The 16,919-nt window shown below is 45.9% G+C and overlaps 1 long non-coding RNA gene across 1 annotated transcript in view; it reads left to right on the top strand.

Moving 5' to 3' along the window:
* The first annotated feature begins 4,356 nt into the window (after positions 1 to 4,356).
* The window catches only part of LOC142601292 (uncharacterized), a 38,363-nt gene continuing 25,800 nt past the window's right edge, over positions 4,357 to 16,919 (top strand). The window contains exon 1 of the long non-coding RNA XR_012834893.1: positions 4,357 to 4,651. This is a non-coding gene — a long non-coding RNA (uncharacterized LOC142601292). The remainder of the gene's footprint in view (positions 4,652 to 16,919) is intronic.

Below are 16,919 nucleotides of genomic sequence, written 5' to 3'. Positions count from 1 at the left end.
CTTCCTGGGAGGGTGGGGCCAGCCATGGGCTGCTGCTGCGTGTGGTGGGATTTCAGTATTTCCCTGGCAATGCAGGCCAGTATATCCACAGCAGAACTTGGTATTTCTAAGGATATGTCCAAAGGCTAAACTCCAGAGTATGAATTCCTACCTTTTATGACTCCATTTGAAGCGGCAGTTACCATAATCTGACCCCCAGGTGGTTTTTTTGTGTAAGAAAGAATGTAATTTCTGAACTAGGGAGGCTCATGATACTTGTTCCAGCATCATGAATCCATAAAACTCTTCAGCACCTCAGCTACAGCTATTGATACTTTTCATTTCCTAAGTTATTCTTCTCTCCTATCCCCTCTAGGGACTTAATTACGCAAGAAGCAGCTATATGAAGGATCAATAACCGACTTAGAGCAAGCGATGCTTCCACGCGGCAGCGCAGTGGCTCTCGGTGCTTTCTGACACTCAGACCATTAGAGGAGCGTCCTGACCAACTCCGACCTCCATTTCCATTTGTGCTGGGCTCCTCGAGAGCAGGCTGGCTCTGTCAACAGGTTTATCAATATGGTGAACTACAACTTCCTCCAGCTTTATGCATCCTTCCCACTGTGGCAGCAGTGAGCAGGGCCCTACGATGAGAATAGCCATGCCCTGTAAGATGACCAGTGTCGCTGTAGGAGAGAGTTGTTTCCTGCTAATCATATCCACCCAAAAATGCAAAGAGCTGTCTTTACTCAGCAGCCAAACAAGTTTGGCTGGACAGAAGAGAGCACAATAAATCCCTTTGAGTCCCTGCATGGTGGGTGACGGGTCGTAGTTCAAGTCTTATACCACAGGTTTGGTTTCACACCACTTTGGCCACATTAGGGCAGCCCTAGGGACTTTTTGCTCCTTCAGAGGTAAACAACGTTTTGGTTGCAGAGTAAACAGTCCTTTTGCACCTCCCTGCTGGAGAAGTGGCTCTGCTGGAGAGGGAAGGGATTACCTCAGTTTTTAGCTGAACATTTGGTTGTTTGTTTTTTTTAAGTAAAAGAGGTTCCATTGCTCAGGCCAAAGATGCTACGTGACTCATAGCAAAGATGCTTTCACCAGCGCAGAGACTGCTGAGTGAAGCCTTTGCTTCCCAGAGCAGACTTAGTGGGGCTGTCGTGGACCTCCTGGAAATAGTGACTGTGGTTTGGGTTTGTAACTGGGTAATAACGCAGAGAAGATCACGTGTGCTGTTAAGTACTGTGATGTGTAGAAAGAGACTGTAGGCTCGATCTCTTACTCGCACTTTCTTAAAATGTTCTCCTCGACTCTAACAAAGCAATAAGCTGTGGTAAATCACCCTTTTATACCCTGATGCTTTAGTTAAAATGTTTCGTTAAACAGCTCAAATTGAATGTCTGGAAAAGTTTACACCTCCCACAAATTCTCCTCTGCTAATGGAAAAGTCATGTAAACAAGCATCACTTTATTATATCCATTGTTCCAATAATGCCCCTTCCAAATGGGAAAGACTTGAATCAAAGCAATTTAGTCCTTATCTCAGTGTAGTTTCTCTTCTGGTCAGTTTTATTGGGGGAAAAAAGAAAAGACACCCTGAAAATACATTTGTGTGAAAAATGGTAGCAGCTTGCATGCTGTATGGTCTCAGGAAGCCTTTTGAATGGCTTTTTTAAAAAACCCGTTGCAGAGCACACATTACCTCTCAGGGCTGACGCGGCCGCTGAACTTTCTGCCCTGGTGCCCGTTGTGCCAGCGTGTGGTTGGTACGCTGGCAGCGCAGGGGTCAATCGACACCCCAACGCGATACGAGACAAACAGAATGTGAATCGTCTTCCAGCGGTCGCGGTGCTGCAGCCTCCAGCAGGGTTGTTCCTAATTTACCCTGATTTGTAAGGTGTTTCAGGCTTGTAGTTCGGGTCCATGTATTCAGTGAGAGCCAAAGTTAATCCCATAAGGTGAAAAATAAGGGAGTTTATCTTTGCATGAAAGCTTGTAGAGCAGGTAATATATAGTCACAAAGAATTGCGTCCCCATTACGTTCCTTCTTTTCCGTCATTTCTGGTGGATTTCGGCAGTGGTTCTTCTCTGTTCCTACCCAGTGGGCAAGGCTGGGTGGATCTTCCCAGGACCGGGGACACACTGGCGTGCTGCAGTTCACGGCAGTTGCTTTTAGGGGTTTTGACTGTACTGAGCTCAAATCCTCTCTGACGACTGGCCTGAGCTTTTCACAGCAGAGCTCTCCGGTCCCAGGTGAGGAAAGTCCTCTGGCCCAAATGGTGCTGTTTCACTGATGCTTTTATTCCAGCCTTTGCCTTAGGGTAGCCCTGGTACCAGCTTGTACCTCCAGTGGAGGATGCTTTAGCACATCTCCTGTGAAGCCAGACTGGGAGAGCAGGACCTGTGCCTGGACCAAAGGCACAGATCCTTCGTTGCGTGTCAAGGGAGGGCAAAAGGCTTCAGCGAGCATCACTCTCTCTTGCAGGGAATTTCCTGGTGGGACCTTGCACTCAGAGCTTTAAAACTCTGTCCCCAGCTCTTCTATTTGGTTTTCTCAATGACTTTGCATGAATCACTCAGCTACCTGGGTCCTCAGGTGACCTTACTGTAAGAGCAGCAACAATCTGACCCTGCAAGGATGGTGTCCTGGCACTGCCGCTGGGAGCCTCTGGGGTGCCTCGTCCTACGCACGTACCCCTGTTTCCTATAGATCACTAGGCAAAACTCTTCCATCAGATGGCATGAGCGCCCCTTTCTGTGTCTTTGATCACTGACTCATGTCTGACACAGGATAAGGAGAACCAGGTACTGTATTGTATGGGATACTTTGAATTCCCTAGTCTGTTTTGGGGAGGGAAGGAGGAAAATGAGATCAAGGCAGTTATTGAAGGCAAGCCAGGCTCAGACTATAACTGTACGATGTTTAAAATATTTAATTCCACAGTATGAGTCACTATGACTAGGCTGCTATTGACCTGGGTAACCTGAGTGAATATTGCCTAAAAGGCCCGCTGGTTTTGTCACTATAAATAAAATCTGTGATTATTCATAGTGAATGATGAGTTTCTATTACCATAAGCAGCCTTACAATAGCATTACACTCCAAGATGGTGCTGAGTTTGTAGAGCTTGCGGGTCATCTGGAGCTGCCTTCATGGCTGACTGGCTTGAAAGGGGCAGCGCTTCTGCCCTCGAGCTTTTCTGTCCCTGCCTGGCAGAAGAAGAAGCCTGCACCCATCAAGAACTGAGAACACTGAAAATATTTGACTGTGAAAAAATTGTGCAATGATTGAAAAAACAACAAAAGAAGCTGAGGGAGAGAAAGTGCAAAGAACTAAACATAGGGAAAGGAAAAAAGAAAAGGAAGAGTTAAGGTCTCTCCCTCCCTGCCTCCCCCCAGGCTAATTTTCATTATTGGCTGCTGTTTTATGGCACCATCCCCTCCTGCTCCATGTGTTGTAATTGAGCTGGCACATAGTATACACATCCTAATGGGACACGGTAATTATTTGTTGGATAACCAGAAAGTCTGTGCGAGGATCTGTGTTTGCGATGAGTCCTGCGGTGCCATCTGGCCCTGCCTGTGACCAGTCCCACACCAAACCTACCTGTGATCCCGGCACATCCTACACAACCTGCTCCCTCCTCTGAACAGTATATAAATGCTTAGTGGATGGCACCAGGTGCCTCTGCAGGGGTATGAGTTAGCTGAGCTGCACTCATTGTGTGCTGGAGGGGGAGGTTTCAGTAAGCCCGGCAATGCGGACTCAGGAGCAGCTCTAGGCAGTGAAGGATGACAGTGTGTGAGGTTCTGTGCCCTAAAAGAGGGGGGTGACACCTTGAACAAGGAGAGCAAACAGCAAAGGGACCAGTGCACTGACCGGACACTAGAGCAAAGAGCCATTTGGATATGTCAGAGCTACCCTTTCTAATATTTTATTCCTGTATTTATTGATGATTAAGCACCATGGAAGGAAAAGGCAATTAGATACTTAGAGTGAAGTGTGGCCTCTTGATTTTTGCCTGAGTTGTGGCACTGAAAGGCAGTCCTTAACTGGCTCTGTGATCATCAGGGGAGCAGCACAGGTCTGTTCCCTGCTCTTACCCTGGGAGACACAGGAGAGAGACACCCCTGTCCTGCAAAAAGCGATAGCTGAGAGCAGCCATGGGTAGAGAGATGCTTAGTGGTTGGATTATGGTGCTTGTGTTGCAGTTTGACCAGGGAGGCTGGGATGGAGACATTTTCCTCTTGGTGTAAGCTTTAATAGTGTTGAGATAGGAGAGCAACTCATCCTTCAACACAAACTTCTGGTTTGCTTCCCTGTTGCGTGCCCTGCCCTGCAATGCTACGCCCTGCATAGCCTCCTCCCAAACCCTAGTGCTGGTGCTGCAGAGAGGGGCTGCTCCCACCACCGCCTCCCACCCACCTTGTCCTTTTGTCCCACACAGCACAGCGGATGTCCTGTTGACCCGCAGTGCCTTTCCACAGCAGCCTTATGCCTGTGGTCGACTTAGTTGTCTGTATAAATCAGATACCTCAGCTGCTCAACTTGATCTTCACACTATGTCCTGACACAGATGGTGAACCCTGTGGCAGACAGAAAGGTCTTCTTCATTAAATACTTCACTCTTCAAGTCCTTTACTGCGGACATCTCTATCCACAAACCAGGTAAGTAGATATTGTTGGCTCATTTTATGGCTGGGAAAATTAAGTCCATGAGGTGATCAGCGGAGTTTAAATAGAAAGAGACAGATGTTAAATGACTTTCCAAGAACATTAAGGTGTTCACTGTCCCCAGAGTCCTTGGCTTAGATTCAGTAGCAGAGAACATTATTATAATAGAGTGGCAGTGGGTGGCTTTTAAAAGATTTTCATGTCTGAATTGAAAGATCCACCTTACAGAAAGCACCTGGATATGTGTGTGTCACGACAAATACAAGAACCCAGGTAGCAGAGCATCACAGCACTGAGCTGGAAAACACTTGTTCCTGTTGTTTAGCAGAGGTTCTGGGACTGGTACTAAAATACGGGCTAGACCACTTGCAATCCCTTTTTTCATCTACACAAGTTTTACTGTACATGTTAATTATCACCAACCAAAGTTACTATTTTCCCAGAAAGCTGGAAATAACATTAAGCTTTGAGCCATGAGTAGCCAATGGAAATTTGCTAGGGCAAAACAATACCACTAGATAGATAATCTTGCCAAGAGCTCAGGTACAGCTGGAATCCCTCTCTGCTGCTTGCACAGTCCCAGCTAAGCTCTGTTGAATTAGCCTCTTCCCCTGGATTGCTCATGTGATATATTTCTAACTCACCTTTGGACTCTTAAATATTTTTACACCAAATACTCCACTGTACTCTGCAAGCATTTACACAGCGCTCGTATGATTGATACTCCAGTGTACACAGAGGCGTAGGGGGACGCGTTTTTGGAAAGTGTGTGTTGAGTATACGTTTAAAGATAGAAGCAGGGCCATAAAATTAGGAGCAATTTCAGGCATGAGGGGGGCAGCAAGCCCATGGCAGTGCTTAGACTGGAGGAGGAGGGATTTGGGAGAGCGGGTTACAGACCCCAGCACCTGCACGGTCTGGCTGAGAGGTTTTGTCAAGGCAAGTCCTGCGGTGCCTCCTTCCCCCGGCTTGTAAAACAGTGCTAGCACCTGGCACCTGACTTGCTGTCCTCGAGGGCTCTGCGGTCTTTCTCAAGAAGCTACAAGTGCTATCTGAGATACCACACACAGCTAGCGAGACTTGTGTAAAACACTGCATACCTCAGTCGAAAATCCTCCAGTGGCCCATGTTGGTTGTCGTGGTTTTTTTCAAAGAGCTATGGGAGGTTTTGTGCTCTTTGCCATGCTCTGAATCAACAATCCCCAATGCCCATTAACATACGTGTTTCCACCAAATTATGCTTGCATTTGAACTAGATAAGCTGCAGCTAACATTTTCTTTCCTCTTATTCCTAGCAAATTTTGTAGCAAAGAGAAGCCCTATCAATAAACAGAAGCTTTTTCCAAATGAAAATTGAAGGTTCTTTTCCTTTCCCCTTTCTCTTGATTTCTAATGGCTATTTTAGGAATACTCAATCTTCATAAAGACACCAAAAGCAAACTCTGTCCCTGAGTAAATATAAATTCGTATTTTAACTGTGTGTGTATGTACATGCGTATGTACATATATATCTCTAAAGACATAAAAAACCCAAACACATGGTATTGCTTGGAGTTATGTAGATGGTTTGGGCTGCCTATTTTATTTATTGTACTTCTATTTTGAGAGGAAAATTGGATTTGGGGCTGTGTCTGTCTCTGAGAGTGCCTTATTTGACTTTTAATCTACATCAGACTGTAACAAAGCACATCCCATATCACAGCTTCTGTTGCTTCTGATACAAATTCTGTATTTCAAGAATATTTATGCATACAGGATTATTTAGTTGGGTGGCAGAGGTGTTGCATTCTGCATTTTTTCTTCTGAAGGGTATTACTGATTGTTGTTACTGATTAAATAGACTGTTCGCATAATTCAATCTATGGAATGGGTTGGAGTACATATGGGCTGGTGAATACTGAATGTCCCCAGTAAACTAAGGGTTAACTTTGCATCCCTTTTCCTCTGCTGGGGGAAGGCTGCCAGCGATGGAGAGAAGAAGAACTGGAGGCTCCCCCTCCAATTTTTGAGGAGGGGATGGGCCCCAGCAGGGAGGGGATCCCCAGTGGTTTGCTTGCTGCAGTGGTGGTGGCTCGCGTGGATTTTCCCTGGCTAACAAAACATTGGTTGCTCCTGGCAGACCTGGTAGTCTCTGCTACGCCATCCTGCCAGTGTTTTAACAGAGACCTGACTGGGAGGAAAAACAATAAGATCTCTTTTGCATAAGTTATTACGTCTTTATTTACCTGCATAGGACCAGCCAAATTTCAACAAGGACTTGTCTAAAAGTTCTCTATACATCTACGGTGCTGTACCTAAATTTTCCATTTGTCTCGTCTCCCTAAGCCCAGCTCCTGCAAATACATAAGCCCATCCCAGGCTTAAAAAAGAGGAGCAGCAGTGCTGAGCTCTGTCAAATTCCCTCGATGGCAGCGTTTTTTCCCTTATGCCCTAGACAGTCCTGTCAACTGCTGTGCTCCCGTGACAAGGTGGCTGTGTTTCACAGCAAATGAGATGCTTTCTCAGTGCGCAGTTGTAAAATACTTTGAAACCTTAGTGGATGAATAATGTTGTATCATAAATATAAAATGAATATTGTTTTACGGCTCCTGAAATATTAATTTGTGCATGGAGCCACTCTTGGAATGTTTTTTTTTACTAAATGTAAAGATCCTTTTGAGTCTTGGATGTCCTTGCTTTGGTTTTTATTATTAATATTCCCTCCAGGAGACACTGACTTTCCCTTCCCCTAGACATGCTGACTCCTGCCTGCCAGAGTGATTCAGCAGCTTGCCACTCACTTTTACAGAAGGAAAGTTTCCTCCTGGCTTCTTCTACCGGTGTGGTGTGACCGTGGCTGCGATCGAGGGACACATTCATGTGGCCGGTTGATTTTTCAAACCGAGTGTCGCTGTCGGGCAGCCGGGCAGCTCTGAGCTCTCTGTTGAGCTGGTGGCTCTGTCCTTTATGCGGGGAAGGAGATCCCCGTGGAGAGCACCGGGGCTGTCTGCTTTCACAGCCTTCTCTTTTCCAGGCAGAGTCACGTTAAGTAACTAAAAGTTATTTGTAATTGAGGCTGGCTGCTGACTGTCTGTCACAGTCATCCGGGTCTGTAGAGGAAAGTCTACAGAAAAATGCTGCTTGTTTGTTTAACTGCAACGAATGTCCATAAAAATTGCAAGGGATGAGGAATGATTAACACTTTCTTCTCTTTCTTTCCCATGCGAAAAATGGGGGCCAGCCATTATTTTTACTTTAAGCTGAGGAGACTCACATTACAATATTTTAATTATGTTTTGGTTTTCCTGATAAAGTGCTAAATAGCTGTCAGAGTTTAAAAGCACAAAGCAAAACATAAACCAAACCAGAGACATAGATGTATATACCTGCGTGCAAACCGACCAACTGGTATGTCTTATTTTATTAAAGCATGGTGTATGAAGCTAAATTATGTGGGTTTTATGGATCCCTAAATTACATGGTTTTATCGATCTCTTGTCACTCTTAAAAGTATATTACGAAGAAAAAGAATGCAGTCTTTGATATTGAGAAAGAAATTCAACTGCAACATATAAAAGATCTGGGAAGCTGTAATTCAATGTGTGGGGCTGGCACAAGTGTAAAACACTTAATCGTAGCTAATTAGTTTTAAAAATTCCTGGTCACATATCTTTAGGGAACGGACCGGAAAGCAGTGCTGTGGTCATTCATGGGCCAACTTTCCTGTTTGCCCTGAGGTAGACATTTTGAAGCAGACATCTTTGCACAAAACTTTCACATCCTGCAAAGCCACCTAACGAGCCTCTCTGTCCCTCACCTTCCCCCCTGAATCTGGGAAACAGGGACGTGGGGTTTGAGACACAGGTTTCCACAACAGCATAATTTCTGAAAACCTGGGTTTTTTTCCCCAACCTGGAGGCATAAGATTGCATGAGCCTCCAGCTCTGCGTGTGGCCTGCCATGCTCGGACACCGAACAATTTGGGAAGTGGAGACCTGCACCGGTGCTGTGGGAAGAGCTCGGCCGCAGGGGGCTGGGGTCTGGCTTGTCACCTTGCAGCACCCACCGTCAGAGTGGGAATAAACCTCAGCAGCGCTCGTGGCACGTGTCAAAGTGCTGCTGGTGGGGCTGGGGATGCTGTGCTTTGTCTTATCTGTGGGGAAGGAGAGGCGATGGAGGAGCAGGGTGTTTTCAGTGCTACTCCTCCGCACCGGGTGGGTGTGATTTGGCTGATGGCTGTGGTGTGCCTGTACCCTGCCACAGCTCGTTGCCTCGGTCGAGGTGTTGAGTGATTCAGAGCGATCATTTTTGTATCTTTTCAGAAACGAGACTGTTTCTCTAGGGTCCTCTTGCCATTGCTGGAATTCAGCTGCTAGCCCCAAAATGGGCATCTCCTTCAATATTGTTTGATCTTGTAACGCGAAACAAACCAGATGCTCGCATCCGATGGACCCAAACATAACCTCAGTACCGTCTTTTCTTACAATAGAGAAATCCCTTCATTTAACCTGTCTCTGAACCCGGATTTTTGTGCTTGAATAAAACAAATATGACATATGTACTCATATCCCAGGACTTGTTTCTGGTACTCAGCTACTAAAAATTCAGCCGTGGCCTTCATAAGTTGTTACTAATGTTTGAAGTTGCTTTTTTACCTTATCTGCAAGGAGCACCTGCACTGCTGTATTTACCAAGAGCAAGAGTATTTCTTTTGTTTCTACAGAGAGATTTAAAAGAAGGGACACGGGCCGGTTCATATGCTAATGGTGGTACCAGCAGAATGTTAATAGCTGAGCTAAACTGTAATGAAAAGAAAAAGAAAAGTTCTTTTGTGGGTAGTTTTGAGGCTGAGAGCTGGGTTACTGGTTTTGAGTGCTTTTTCACCCCAACAACTGGCCTGTCTGATTCCTGGATTTCATTCTAATACAACTTTCAGTAGAGGAAAGGTGTGAGTTTGGCTTGAACTGCTTTGAAAGTCCATTGAAATTCAAAAATCCTATTTTCCAACAACCTTCCCCCAGCACTTTACAGTTCATGCCTCCAAATGGGATTGTTTGCAAGAAACTGAACCGTGAAAGCATAACATTTGAAGACTTAAAAATGTTGTCATGAATGTTTCATGGGGGTCTTGCTATCATTTTGACCCTGCTCTCAGAGAGCGCTCTGACCCGCTGTGAGTGAGGACAGTGTCCTCAAGACATCTGGTTCCCTCTTCCACCTTCCACCACAGTCCTCTCCAAGGAGGCTCCCACTCAATTTATGCTCTGACACCCATTTCATTTCTCCTCCGTGCTTCAGTGTGCAGACTGTGGTGGTCTAGGACCCATCTCAGGGCCACCTGAGATATTTCTGGAGTGGGGACAGGGTCCCCCCAGAGAGGAGCAAAGCAACCTCCTGAGCACAAACCCCACTGCCCCATCCTGCTCGTGAGTCAGAGCTGCCGGGCTCAGTCCTGCCATCTGCGGAGCCACTGAAGGGCCTTTGAGTGTCCCACTTTGAATCCACACACTGAGCTATTTGTTCCCAAAGAGAGGAAGTGGTGTCACAGGCTGAGGGTTGTTATGAACCCGGGAATGTTCTGTGCTAACAAGAGCCTGAGCTGTGGCTGGCTGGCAGGGTGGAAATGTGCCTGCAAAGGGCCTGGAGACTCATCCTGGACGTGAGTGATGTGAAACCAGGTAGGGCATTGCTGGCACAGCCTGGCAGGAGGCTGCTTCTGCGGACTTGGCACACTGGCCAAGAGGAATCTGGATGGGTAATTCCCTTTATTGCATGTCTTCCCTCCCCTGGCCCCAGTGGAGAAAAGGGGCAGCGCTCCAGGGTACAGGCCATGCACGCTACCTCTGAGTTTGTTCTGCACAGAGGCTGTTGGTTTATGCTTCAAGGAGAGTGAGCAAACTGCTGCATTTGCAAAGCCGAGCACATGATAACCCATGGTGATGGTCGTGCTGCTATGTATGTCCAGGTTACCACTATGCAGTTACAAGAGGGCTGCAAATGATCCTCTGAGGCATTAATTCAATATATGTAATATTTCATGTTTTCTTCTGGCATAAGGAGCATAAGATATTTCTTCCATGAGCATTATGGGGAGGGCAAGGCCTCTTCGCAGTCAAGGAGCTGAAACAACAGCGGTCATTCATTGCCCAAAATGTAGGGGCACAGTGTGAGCAAGGGGAGTTTGCATGCCTGGGAGAGGAGAGCAGGAAGCCCACAGAAGCTGGGAACAAAGGCAGCAGAGAAAGTCTTTAGCATCACTTGAAAAGGTGCTGGGAGCCTGGCACCAAAAGAAATGCCAGAGGTGGGGATCTTTCTCAGTCAAGGCTGTGGGCAGAGGACAATCTGCTATTGTTTGAGTCTTACGGTGTCCAGGAAAATCAGATATTTTTGTGGCCCCCTAGAGCAGGGATCCATGAAATTCACAGAAGACTGCCACAGCTTCCCCTAAGAACAGAAACAACCTGCAGGGCCCTGAACTTTGGCTGGTTGCTCATGCCAGGGGTAATATCAATCTCGGAGGACAAGCACCACCAAATTCTGTTTTCTTCTTGCTCCTGCAGTGGCAATGGAGAGGGCTTTCCTTCCTTACTCCTTTGGCCAATGGCTCTTCAGAGATTGATGCATGAGTGAGGGATGCCTCGCTTGCCCGCTGTGGAAATTGGCACCTCTGCCATACCCCTTGCCATATTGTGCATGCCAGGAGAAGGGCTTCCACCCATGGGGACAAGATTGGCTAATGCTGACAGGCCCAAACCTCGTGTAGGTGCAGGAGTGCTGCATTAAAATGACGAGGGATGACAGGGCGATGAGCAGATGTTTTCTCAAGCACATACCAGTCCCCCTGTGCTGGCTTCCCCTCCATTCCCAAGGCAGAAGGCATGGGATGGCACCACAGGCTGATGGTGTGGGACAGGATCACGAGATCAAGTCCCCCCAAAGCAAATGCTAGAAACAGAGTTCTGCCACGCATCTCCCTCCATCTTCTTCAGGTGACGATGATAAAACCGCCAGGACCTTTGTTCTTCACTGCAGATACCTAGCAGCCACCCTCCTGGGGCAAAGCCAGGGTGTCTGTGAGCCAGCCCACTCCACAGATACACTGGGGTGGGAGGCAGTATCTCCCACAGCAGCAGCCACAGAACTCCTGCCGGGGGTGACGCTGTCGTGGAGGTCTCAGGAGCAGATGGTGAGCCTGGGTCCCATTCCCCAGGGGCCGAATGTCACCCACTGCCAGGGGTAGTGGTCACAGTGTATTCAAGTGGATGTTTCACTGGGGCTGACACTGTCTGAGAGTGTCAGTCTGAAACACTTGTTCTTCTGAACATGAGGTTGGCTGGGAAAAGCACAAGTGTTTTTCTGATACCTGCAGGGTGGCAGGAGGTTGGGAGAGTGGTGCAGATAGGATAAAAAGGGGAGTACTGAAGGGGAGTTGAAGAAGCAGGGAGCATTCAAGCAGCACTGCTCAAAGCATATACATACTTCTAGGAACGCTCTGCAAGTTACATCATTATTATTGTAAACTCCACCAACTGAAACCAGCTACAAGCAAATGCTGTTCACGATGTTACGCCAGAATCTGGCGTCAGCACGAGTTGGCAGGGGACATTAAAATCAAAGTGGAGTTGTATTTATATTCTGCGCATGAACTAAGCCTGTATCACTGGAGAGAATATACTTCCGCCCCACCACCTACCTTCGGGGATCTTAAGCCTCTCTCTGTCAGCTTGACTCCCACTTGGGCAGCGGTTACTTACAAAGCCGTGGCATGAGCCGTAGGTTCCTTTTGAAATACAGCCTTTCCTAGTCAGAGGCCTTTGGAGCAGAGCACTGTCTCTTTATTCTGGAATTACGGCATTTATATTAGCAAGGCTGCTAAGGAATTCATTTCAGAAAATAAGCACTCTGCAGAAATGTTTCATGGAAATTAGATTTCAAGAGGCAAAAATAGCACAGTACTCTCAGATTGCAGAAGGTGGAGATCCTTTTCTTCCCCCATTCCCCCAGTAATTAATTTCTCCTCTGGCATAATTTGAGGAAAATACTTTCTTTCATTAATGCACTGTCTACCTGTTAGGGAACATTCTTTCAATGGATTTTTTTAAGCATGCACATCTTGGATCGAGTGCTCATCGTAGATCTGACAGAACAATTTAATGCTACTGAACATTTTCTTTGTAGGACACTCACCAATGTTTCGTGCACTTAGTCCCCAAGTATGGGGTAGGGAGGTTTCATCTCAGTGAAGCCATTGGAATTGCACCCACTTCTACAAGAGCTCTACTTGGCCATTTGGTTGCACAATGGAAGCAGTGGTGACTCATAAAGTCGGATTATATCTGACTAAACAATAATGTCTGTTGAAAGACAATTCAGTGTGTTCCGGTCCTGTTTGTTTACAGTCATTTTCTTAGCAGACCTTTATCTCGGAGGCTAGTCAGTCTCTGCTGATTTAGGCCATGAGTGTTTCTCCCAACCTTTTATCTTTTATCTGACCTGTCCAGATAGTTTCTTCATGTCAAAAGTCAACTGAAGCCTTACCCGGACACAGCCTACACTGTCAGACATACATGGTCAGGCTCAGCAGAGGGGAACTGGGCAGAATCCATAGCCCATGATGTGCAGGAGGTTTAGCTGGAAGAGTGCCTTCCAAACTTAAACCTTAGGAGGTGATGGAAAACCCCTTTCTTCCTTTCCATAAGTAAGACTATGTAAGACATCCCCTCAGATCAAGATCCTCTACTGTCTGGGGTTCAGATCCATCAAGAATGAGAATGTATTTGGACCTTTCTATTCAAAATTTTTTCCCTATTCCTGGAGAAAACCACAGAGTCTGTTCCCTAGTGACAGTCACTTGCACAGGTGTCCTTTATTGTTAAAGATTGGTGCAGGGTCTCGTGGGCCTTTCTCCTCCTCAACTTGACATAATTACAGTTGAACTGAAATAGATGGCTCACCTTAACTAGAGGGTTATGTGGTGAAGCCACACTCATACATGTCCCACAACTTTGTCTTAACCTAAAATGGGAGGTCTTGTTTTAAAGGTTTTGAAGGAAATCACATTTTCCTTGTTTGTAGGTTGATTTTGTTCTCAAAACTCAGCAATTGCGTGATTCTTGGACAAACTCCAAGTTTTGTTGCATCCTCCACATGTCCAACGCATGGAGGACTGAGCCAGCAGCTTCCAGAGCTGCTATTCACAACCTTTTCTCCTCACAGAACTGCATTTGGGGCCACAGTCTTCCTTCAGTTGGCACTTCTAGGCTTAAAGACCCAGGAGGAGTCACCATTTATTGTGCAGAAACCTCTGCTCAGGAGCAAGGCTGAGTCTTCTCCATGAGTGGAAAGGAAGCAATGGATACTGCAGCCAGTCAAATGGATTCTTTGGACATCTACAGCTTTTGTGTGGGTGACTATTTTTTTTCCTTAATGTGAAAAAAAAAATAAAACCACTTGAGTCCAAATGGTCCATATGAGTCATGAAGAAACCATTCTTCCTCCCCCTGAGACAGTTATTCACCCTTTCACTACCAGAAGGCAGAATTAGGATTGTTCTGACTGCATGGGAGACATTTAGGGAAGTTCCTGATAACCTGTGTGTTCTCTTCATAGCATGCTCATACTTGGAGTATAGGAATCCTGTCCAAGTCCTGCCTTGTCATTGACTGTTGCTTTGAAGAAAGTATTCAACACCTGTGCCTCAGCTTCCCGACTATGAAATGGGAATTACAAGGGGAATCACAGCTGTCCTATGCCACTGTGTTATTCTGTGGCTGAATTGGTCAGTATTTGGAAATCACTTTCAGATAGTAAAGTGCTATCTTTTTAATAGTAAAGTTGCCCTTCTCCCCAAGAGTCCTATTCAGAACCTCTCAACCTTGACAATAAATTGAAATGGAAATCTTTTGAGTACTGTAATGAATATATTATCTTAATTTCAAAGGATTTTTTGAAGGGGTAAGATTTTGTGCAGAAGGTGATTTTCAATATTTAGCAACACAACCTTAGCTAAAGCTTTTTGCTTCCATATTTTTTTTTTTTTAAATACAATTCTCTTAGTATTTTAGATGCAAAATGAGGAAATATCCTTTGGCTCAAATCCAAAGTTTCCTGGTTTTTGAATAATCTTTCAAAAGATAAGGGTCTAATTCTCCCTTCCCTGGTGCACTTTATAGTCATTTGCACATGTAAAATGCTATTATTCTTTCTTGAAAATGTATACCAAAATGCAGATTACTCTACAAGATGAGCAAGCATCAAACCCAAGGACCCAGAGGATAAAGGTAAATGAGCATCCTACCAGGAACAAGCTGGAGAGTCACCTTAAAGCCTGTCAGCTACTTTATGGTCATTATCCACATTCATGCCCTTACTCTGTGGCAAAGGGAAGGTGAGGTAAATACCTCATACTCACCACTGGCTGAAAGCGCACGAGTGACTGTAACTTCCATTCTGATCTTATGGGTTGGCATCTTTTCTGGGGGTCCATACCCTCAGACTAACCCATTGCGAATGGGGTCCAAATATAAAACTGTAGGTCACGGTGTGCGTTCATGGTGTATGTGGCCCTGCCTTGTGCTATAAATTAAACGGTGGCCGAGCGTGGCTGGCAGTCGGTTCAGCAGGACTGCTGACTGAGCACGCTCCAGCTGCAAGCAGAACCAAGGGCACACTCAAACCAGCCCTGAGCAGCACGTCCTCCTGTCCGCTTGCTGTCTGTCTGTGGGCAGGCCTGAGGACCTGGGCCGAAGGAACGGCTTGTTGCCACCTAACCACAGCCAGACAGAATGGTTTGGGGCTGGCCTAAGCTTTTGCAGCTCCTTCCCCCCGGGTGTTGCTGTGGTTAAGGCTGTGCATTTGAGGGCCTGCTGCCAGATCCAGTCCTACCCCTTCCTCTGGGCAGGCAGCCTCCTGAGGCAGGGCTTTTGGGTGAAAGACAGCCTGGCTGGGCTTTATTTTCCTCTGAAAGCGGTCAATAAGCCCCCAGCCCTACGCTGTGTGGGGCTGTCAGAAAACATCAGCCTGACGGTCTCCTCCACGTACTGCTCTTTCAGCTTGGGGGAGGGGATGGACCTGAAGAAGCAATTTGGCATGAAAATGAGAAACAGGCCAAGCTGCTTGCAAACCTGGCCTCGGAAAAAGAGATAGGGAGAGAGAACAGAAAAGCAATTACTTCAGAAAGCCAGGTTACTCCTTACTCCAAATTAGTACGGCTGCTTGGAAAAACCCTGACAAACCTTTTTGTAGCTCAGCTGATTGATAGGTTTGCTCAAGATGCTCTGTCACCACTGAAGCAGGAATTTCCAAATCTGGAGGAGACCACATTTCCACTTACTGAAATCCTCCCTGAAGTGGAACGATCTCTGATCATATGTTTGAGAGCCTCGTCTGAACAAAGATTGATGCTAGAGATATAGAGAAAGAGATCTAGGTTTATAAAGGTATCCGGGTGCCCAAGGGGGTGTCAAAATTCCCAGGTAACATAGTTAGGTCACGGACCATCTATATTTCTTCCTGAAGTTTGTTGATGTTATTGGTAGGTACTCCACAGCTTTCGGGGTCAGGCTTGTGATCCTCACTTGAACGGTGGCTGTGGTATCTAGGAAGAATTAATATATCTATCGTAAATGCACTTGGTCTCTTCTTGATGTATGTGCAAAGAAGTATTTTTGTGATGTGGCTCATTGCCAGTGTTCCTGAGAAAGTCACATATGTAATTTTTCCTCTATAAGTTGATAAAATACTATAATTAGTTTTTGAAATATTTCTAAACCTCTTTTTTGCAGTATTTAACCCTTATTTGTAAAGAAAAAGAAAAACCAAACCTTTAATTTATTCCCCTGAAGTCCCAAACAAATAGCTTCTCTCACTCTCGCAATGACAGTGATAGGTTATCAGGCACCAAAAGCTACGTGCCTCAGGGCACTCATGCAAAAAGTTTTCTGAAGGGACTTGGTCAGTGGATTTCCTGACTTGCTTTGTGGTTTTCATTCCTGATTTTAATGCTATGTTAGAATAAATGTTTCTCATTTGATGTTAAAGTCTCTGGATGATTTCTGATCCCACTAGATTAATTCCAACTTCCTGTCCCTGGATAGCTGATTTCGATACACCAAATTATGTTCTGTCCGTTCTGGCAGCTGTCCAAGTTAGCCAGTAATCCTAAATTGCTGCTAGTCATGTCCACCTCTCAAAGAACAAATTAAAACATAACTCTCTCATATGTCAGTTAAGACCTTACATCTTTCCTTTCCCCAACCCCTTGATTGATAGGATTTTTTCCCCT

The sequence above is a fragment of the Balearica regulorum genome, chromosome 3 (genome assembly GCF_011004875.1).
Source record: "Balearica regulorum gibbericeps isolate bBalReg1 chromosome 3, bBalReg1.pri, whole genome shotgun sequence".
NCBI lineage: Eukaryota > Metazoa > Chordata > Aves > Gruiformes > Gruidae > Balearica > Balearica regulorum.
This window is presented reverse-complemented; position numbering and strand designations above follow the sequence as displayed.